Source organism: Nannospalax galili, unplaced genomic scaffold (genome assembly GCF_000622305.1).
Source record: "Nannospalax galili isolate Female #2095 unplaced genomic scaffold, S.galili_v1.0 scaffold11182, whole genome shotgun sequence".
In the NCBI taxonomy this organism is placed as follows: Eukaryota; Metazoa; Chordata; class Mammalia; order Rodentia; family Spalacidae; genus Nannospalax; species Nannospalax galili.
The window spans coordinates 1-8158 of record NW_008347258.1 but is presented as its reverse complement, the minus strand read 5'-3'; the positions used below and the strand labels follow the sequence as shown (position 1 = coordinate 8158).

At 37.3% G+C, this 8158-nt stretch overlaps 1 pseudogene; it reads right to left on the bottom strand.

Moving 5' to 3' along the window:
* Positions 1 to 7473: 7473 nt before the first annotated feature.
* On the bottom strand, positions 7474 to 8093 carry LOC103742708 (annotated as a pseudogene).
* Between the last annotated feature and the right edge of the window lie 65 nt (positions 8094 to 8158).

Below are 8158 nucleotides of genomic sequence, written 5' to 3'. Positions count from 1 at the left end.
GAGCATGGACCACAAAGGAACACTGCTTACTGGCTTGCTCCTCTGGCCCATGCTCAACTTATTTTCCTATACAATATAGGCCCACCTGCCCGTGGGTGTTACCCCCACAGTGAACTGGGCATTCCCACATCACTAAGTAATCAAGAATATGCCCCATCCCACAGACATGGCCAAAGGCCAGTTCAATGGAGGCAATTTACCAGTTGAGACTTGCTTTACCCAGATGTGTCAGGTTGACAACTAAAGCTATCCAGCACACTGGTGTTGGCTAAGCTATTTAGACTTGTGAATAAGGGACAATGTCTTCCTATTTCAAATACATGTACCACTTTTGCCAAATAACTTGTGCTCTGTAAAATGAATTTGTGGAAATTATATACTTTTTTAATCATATAAGACCAAGCTAAGATAGTTTATGGAACCATGAACTATAAAAATGTTATTATTTTTTAGATATTAATTGCATTCAGTGCCTGTACTAGTATATTGTAAAAACAAAATAAATGATAATATAAAAATCAGGGTTTTAGGCAACCATACTCACTTTAAAGTTTCTGAAAATGAAAAATGCTGCATCTGTCATGGTGTAACATTGATCACCTGATTCCGATTAGCAAAAGTATGAATAAACTCTCTTTTTCTCATGACAGAATTAGGGCAAGTAACTGTATTAAAACTTTGGGATCTAAGTAAATTACTTCTTTAAAAAGATATGCCAACCCCAATCAGAAATAATTTACCAGATTATATAATCATCCAATATGAGTGAGAAATGCCTCTATATTTTAGTAATTACTCCATCACCAAATAATTACTGAACTTTGAGGCATAAATATCAAAGGAGTCTAATGAATATGACACGATTTCTATCTTGAAAAAAAGAGCAGCAGGAAGTATAAAGCATGTATAATAAGACGTTCTAAAAATTAAAGTAGTTCCTAAGTCTGAAAATTTAAAAGCAATTCCATTAATTTTTCAAGATTTATTCTTATTATTTTTATTTATGTGAATTTCTACGTATGTGAGTGAATGCCATATGAGCTCAGTGCCAAGGGAGGTCAGAAGAGGGTGTCTGATCCCTTGGAGCTGGAGTTGAAGGCTACTGTGTCACCCTATGTGGGTGCTGTGAACTGAACTCAGGTGCTCTGGAACAGCCGGCTCAACAGTCATCTCAAGGCCTGAACATAGTTCCAGTATGTCACAAACCCTTCCAGAAGCCTGCTTTTCTTCTTCAAAATATCTGATGAGAGAGAATGGTGTCGTCACCCAGACGTTGCATATGTCCTTCTTGCCCACCCAAAGGGAAACTGACCTGTACAATATCCTGTTTTCCTTAGCAATATGCTGAAACAGCAATAATCCCCAAAGCTCTTGCCCTGAAGATTATGTATTTGTTATGAAACGACTAACCATTGCTTATTTTGGTTTCTGTTAACTTGCTCATTGCTACATTTAAGGATCAGTGTGACCCCACTATCACTGCAGCTGCAAATACCACGGAAATGAAGCAATTTGTGTTTTTTACCTTTAAAAGTTTCCCTCCCTCACTCACAACTTTGCTGCAGCTCCAAATCCAGATCTGGAGACTGTCAGTCACCTGCAGCTTTTAATAAATTTGGCTAATGCAGTCTTGAGTGTGGTTGTCTTTTCCTTTTGATCTCAAATCGGCAACAAAATAAAAGCTGTTATTTCTTTCTATGTGATGATTAGCCTAGGAAAAGTATGGCACGATCGGTCATTATTAGTCCTACAATATTCCTTCTCTCATCCACTGGGGCATTGCTTTCATCTTTAAGATAGAGTGATTTTCTATAAATGCTGAATTCCAAGTTACTGTGGTTGAACCTGGTGATGCTGGGAAACTTCTTCCTTAGTGTTGCAGTAGATTCCTTTCTGTTGCAATGATAGAACTTTCTGACTAAAAGCAACTTAGGAGAGGAAACGGTTTATTTCTGCTTATACTCTGGGGTCACAGTTCATCATTGAGGGAAGTCAGGGCAGAAACTCAAGCAGAAACTTTAAGACAGAAACTTGAAGCAGAAAACACGAAAGAACAACCCACTCTCTGGCTCTCTCACAAGCTCATACTTAGCTTTCTTACATAGTCCAGGACCACCTGTCCAGGGATAGTACTGCCCACTAGGGCTGGGTCCTGCCTTAGCAATTAATAATAAAGACAATGCCCCACAGACATGCCCACCGGCCAATCTGATCTAGGAAATTCCTCAATTGAGACTTTCCTCTTAGATGAATCTAGGTTTCACAGTTAAGGCTAATTGGAACCATTCCCATTATTTACAATCTATCACACTTCTAAATTTTCTAGAAAATGAACATAGAGTTGTTTGCTGTTTGCTTTGTTTTGCTGGTGATGACTTTTGATTTGGTTTGGTTTTTTTTTTTTGTTGTTGTTGTTGTTGTTTTTGAGACAGGGTCTCCCTGTCTTCCCAGCTGGCCTGGAATTTACCAATCTGGTCTTGCTGTCACAGAGATGGGCCTGCCTCTACCTCCCAAGTGCTGGGATTAAGGCGTGCTGCATCAAGCTAGGCTATTGTTTCTGTTTCTGTTTTCCCAATGTTCCTCATTGATGGAAGAGAAAAGAACAGGAGATAAAAAAGTCATGGACATGTGTAAACTCTGTGTGACAGAAGTTGTGAGGAGCCACTTGCTTGGGCAGATGCTGTTTTTTCTTGTCCCCTGCATCTTCTTTTGCATTGTTCCTCTTTGCCTACATTCTCAGTGATAAACCTTGAAGTGGGTATGGAATCATTGACTATCTCTGTGAGTGTAGAATACATCTGTTAATCCAGATTTGGTGGTTGAAAATTGCTTTAGGGATTGACCAAGCATAGGAATTTGTAGATAAATCATAATATATTCAACTTAAATTCCCTCCAGCTCACATGCCAGGAAACATTCTCTCCAGCATCCACCTTACCTATTTTTCTTAAGTCTGCCACCTGTTTTTTTTTATCGGACTCCTTTCAGCTTATCTAAAGCAGTGAATGTAAGTAGGAATGTCATACCTGATTTTTAAATTCCCTCCAGCTCACATGCCAGGAAACATTCCCTCCAGCATCCACCTTACCACCTTATTTTTCTTAAGTCTGCCATCTGTTTTTTTAATTGGACTCCTTTCAGCTTATCTAAAGCAGTGAATATAAGTAGGAATGTTGTACCTGATTTTTAATTTAATTTATTTTAATATAATTTTTTTTACCACAGGGCTCTTTTCCATTGAGCCCAAGAAACCTTCCTATTCTTTGCTGTACAGGAGCCATTGGTTTTCAAAGATAAATGATGAGAGGCTGTAGAGATGACACAGTGGTTAAGAGCACTGGCTGTTCTTGCAGGGGACCCAGGTTCAGTTCACAGCATCCACATGGCAGCTAACAATCATCCATAACTCCAGTTCCAGGGGATCCAATGCCCTCTTCTGACCTTTGTGGGAAAGGCATGACATGGATACACTTACATACACACAGGCAACACACTCATACACATAAAATAAAAACAGCAAATAAAATATTTACGGAAAAATAATGAGAATTTTAAACATAGCTCTTTCAGTTGGCCCTGAAATACAGCTGACTTATGCTAAGGTTCCTCATTCATTGTCAGGTAAGTTTGTGTTCAGGTAGCAGGAACAGAAGACATTTGCTACATTTAATTCATTCATCTTTTGGGCCTGACACATCAGAGTTCAGTCCTTCACTTGTTATGTTTACCAATCACTTTTCAATAACATATAGATGTCCAAACTTCTTATGTCTGACTTATGATGAGTTTTCATGCTACTGCTTCTGACCATAAAACATTGACATTTTTGTTTTAACATATAATTTCCAATACTACACCACTGACAGAAATTAAAGAAATCAGTTTTTAAAATGTAAATGGACTTTATATAGTTTCTAGAAATAGATTCTGGGATAAAGCTCTTTTAACTAAGAAAAAAATTCGTCTAGTAATCAGGTTGCTGTCCACATGCTAACATTTATAATTAAATGTCTCTTAAGACTCCTCCCCTTTGTAACCAACTACTCAAAGGTAGAAACATACTATAGTGACACACTTTCACTCATGGACTGTGGAATCATAGTAAAAGGCAAAAATATTGTCACCATTGTTTACTCAAAGTGAGATGGGAAATAGTGGAAATGGTTATATAAAATTCCAACTTCAATAAGAAAACTAAGCTGCATTTGATGCTTTATTCTCAAATAAATGCATTGAATTATGGGAACTTAGTTCTCATTAAACACAGAAGTCAAAAAGTCTTTTTTTTTCTTTTTTTTTTTGGTTTTCTTTGGCTAGTAGCATTTGCAAATCATGTAATGGAATTCAGCGGAATTCATTCCATCAATGTACCTAATACTTAGGTTTCACTCCTTTATCTTATTTCTGTTACTATGGAAATATGGCTAAAATATTTCCTCACAGTCTCTCTTCCTCTGTCCACATAAGACAGTCTAATCTGACATGTAATGGTCATATAAGCATACTTCTTTCTACCTTTCAAAAAATCATATTTCCTACTGTCTACATTATTTCAGCCAAATATCCACTGCCTACTAACAATGCCCTAAACATTAACGTGGCCTTTGTCTCTGAAAAGGTATCATACCTTCCTGTAAATTCCTAGCAGACAACTGTCTGGCAGAAGCCCACTTTTCACATGCAAAAGCATCTAGCAGCCAAGGCTTTTAACACAACCCCCATGGTATAAAAATCTTAGTCTTCTCTCAATAGCGGGGGAATTTAGGGAAACCGGGCCCAGGAATTCAGGGAGATCAGAGATATCAGAGAACTGAGTCTCAGATAATAAAGCTGTACAGACTAAAACTAAGCCTTGAGCCTTTGAGTCTTGTGTACCGGCGACCTAACTCCTCCGGAGGGCAGCACCTTCCGTTACCGACCCACGGATACTCTAGCTTCGCCGTCCTCATGCCTCTTCCCTGTGGGGTTCACTGGCCAGGAGCCCCACTATCCTGAGGAAAGGTATATGGGTGTATTAAGGGACGGGATTTCAACTGGACAAACGCTCCAGTAGCAGGGAAAGCTCAGCAGCAAGAGAAACTGCGGTAGTCATCAGCTACCGCCACTCCCAGAGATGCGGGACCCGAGCCGCCGAGCCCAAGACCCGCAGGGAGTGAGCATACGGCTGCACCCAGAGAGAGAGCACAGCCACCCATATCTGAATCCATATGGAAGCAAATTACAAGACAAGAAATCCTGTGTAACCAGCAGTAGTAGACTGTGGACTCCAAATCATAGCATTTTCCAGATGACAAGGGGTACAATGAATATTGGTTCTGTTCTCTTCTGGAACACTGTTCTACCTCACTTTACTGGAGGAACAGTTCTGTAAACATAGAAGTAAACTTACTACAAATAAGAGTCTCACTCCAGTGGGTGTATATTCTTACAGTTGATCATTTTATATTAGCTAAATCAAATCAGCCTTTCTTTAAATCCCATCTCAGTCATTTACTGGCATGTGACCAATGAGGCTTTTAATATTTTAGTTTCTTTTTAGGTATCAGTCTCATTACTGAGACTTATTGTGTTTTCTTTATAAAAATTAATAGGAACTCAATCTAATTTTAACTACGTTGTGGATTTCTTGAAAGCACCTTATTCGAATGCTCATTTAATGGTGGCTTGCTTCACATTGAAAAGACATCCATTTGCACAAACTTACTTTCCTAATAAAATGTGTATTTGTGAGCCCAGAGTTTATTGAACATGCCTGATTTCATTCCATTCACACCCTGTCACACTTAGCAATGGTGAAGCTTTCCCACTGATGCTTCTGCATTGTTATTCAGTTCATTTATCCTCACTGAGATCTTAACAGTTAGGACGCATTTTACTTCTTTTATACATTGGTACATACTAATCATTCTAGCTAGTTTTGTTACTGGTTATATCTCATGGTACAGAACAGTAAGAAATGCTTTGCAAAAGCTATAAAAAACTAATTTAAACGAATTATGACAGTTATTTCTCCATTCAAATGCTTGAGCTAGACTCTTCCCTCATTTTATACTCTCACCCTCCATACTGTTTTCACTTATGTAACCTATCCAATTGCATTTCAGGATTCATTCAGTGAACAATCATTCTTCTCATTAAAATTAATAGGAGCTATACATGGATTGAGTGAGGACTGAAGTAATTAGGATTGTAATGTGAATATAAGAGAGAATTAAGCACCATTGGACCTTCTTATTTTAATTAAGTACCCAAACACTCTTAATCAAGCATATAATTAAATTTAAGAGGAACTGTATTGTGTGCTAATTGCCATTGATTATTAGTAATATGGTTATTTATGCATTCAAACTCTATAATGTGTATATATCCAAACTCTTTCTGAATGAGAATAACTGAGTGCTGTATAATGAAGCTATTAATGAAATGGAATCTTGCATGAAATGTCAGACAAGAAAATAGCAGAGCTTAAAACTTTTCTTTCCTAAATTCTCATTTTGTAAAAAATCAAAGCATATCAGATGAACTAGAGAATATCAATAATTATATTAAATTTCTGTTTTCCCAGTCACATTATGGTTTTTATAGTAATATATATATTTGAGGAATAATGTATTGAAACAGCAAATTTGTACAACTAAACATAATTCAATTATTATTTTACATAACGTCAAAGTATTTTGAAATTTTTAGACTTAAACCCAGAAGTAAAATTATTAGGTAGTATAATAGTTGTGCTTTTTATTTTTTGAATAATTACCACAATATTTTCTAGCAGTGTGATAATCTAAATTCCTATGGTGTACAAATATTTTCTTTCCACTGTATCGATAGAATAAGATAGAGTCTCACATCCTTCACTGTATCCAAATTCTGTTACTTTGAATTTCATATGTTTCTATATTTTCTACAACCTGTAGTTTTGATATTTAACATTTACTTTATTGTAATCAACTGTTCTAGGTATGCTTTAACAATTTTATATGGGAACTCATGCCCTCTACTTTAGAAAACGTTCCTGAAATTGTTAGAGGGTTTTGTTCGTTAATTTCATCATTTCTTCCTTTTTTATCTTTCACATAAAATTGTATTCATTTGGAAGCATTTAGAAGGTCTACTCAGTTAACAACAATTATTTTAATATAAGCTGGGTCAGAGACAACTGAAAATGAATAAAAATTCCTTATATATTATATTACTACTCTGTGCTGTGCACCAACAAGAACTTGCTTTAAATTTCCATGCCAATTACAGCCCCTGTACTGTACCAGGCAAGGTTAGTGGGTGTTGAAAATACCACCAGGACAGGTGGTAGTGTGCTAACCATACAAAAAAAAATGTCACTGTACAGTTTAAAAACAAATCTTACAAAGCCTTACATTTCAAATTTAATCTTTAAAAGGAGTGAGTTGTGTTCAGGGGTGTTAAAATGCTTCATAAACAAAAAAAAAAAAAAAAAAATGTGCCAGAACAAACTTATTTGTCACCATCACCTTCTCTGTTTTCATCTTCCTCCTCATGCTCATCCTCTTCATCTTCATCTGCCTCTTTCAGCCTTGACAAGCCCTTTTTGGCAGCAACAGGTTTTCCTTTAGCTCTGTAGACAGCAATATCCATTTTGTATTTCTCCTTCATCTTAGTGACCTTCTCATAAGGCTGCTTGTCATCTGAAGCAGTTTTGTTCCATGTATCTCCCAGTTTCTTTGCACCATCACCATAGATAAACTGGGATTTGGGGGTGATATTCAGAACAGAACAAGAAAAAAGCCAAAAGCCACCTCTTGGGTGTGTTGGGATTTTTTACTCTTTTGTTTCCCCTTTGGGAAGGTTTTTATTTCTCTTATAAGAGCCTCCTCAGCCTTTTCCATGTCTTCAAACTTTCCCTTTTCTTTAGCAGACATGGTGTTACACCTCTCTGAGCACTTCTAGAAAAACTCTGAGAGGTTGACAGAAGTGTCATGGTGCTTCTTCTGTACTCCTCCCAGCTGGCAAGTTTGCACAAAGAATCTGTATGATTCTGCCTCTCACCATCTTGGGATGATCATTGCCCTTGTTTAGTTGTTTTTCCGAGCGATGCAGAGTCGTCCAGTGTCGGTCTGGCTCTCACTTGCCCTGGTGCTGTCTCTGTGGAGCTAAATTATATTTATCTTTTCTTAAAACA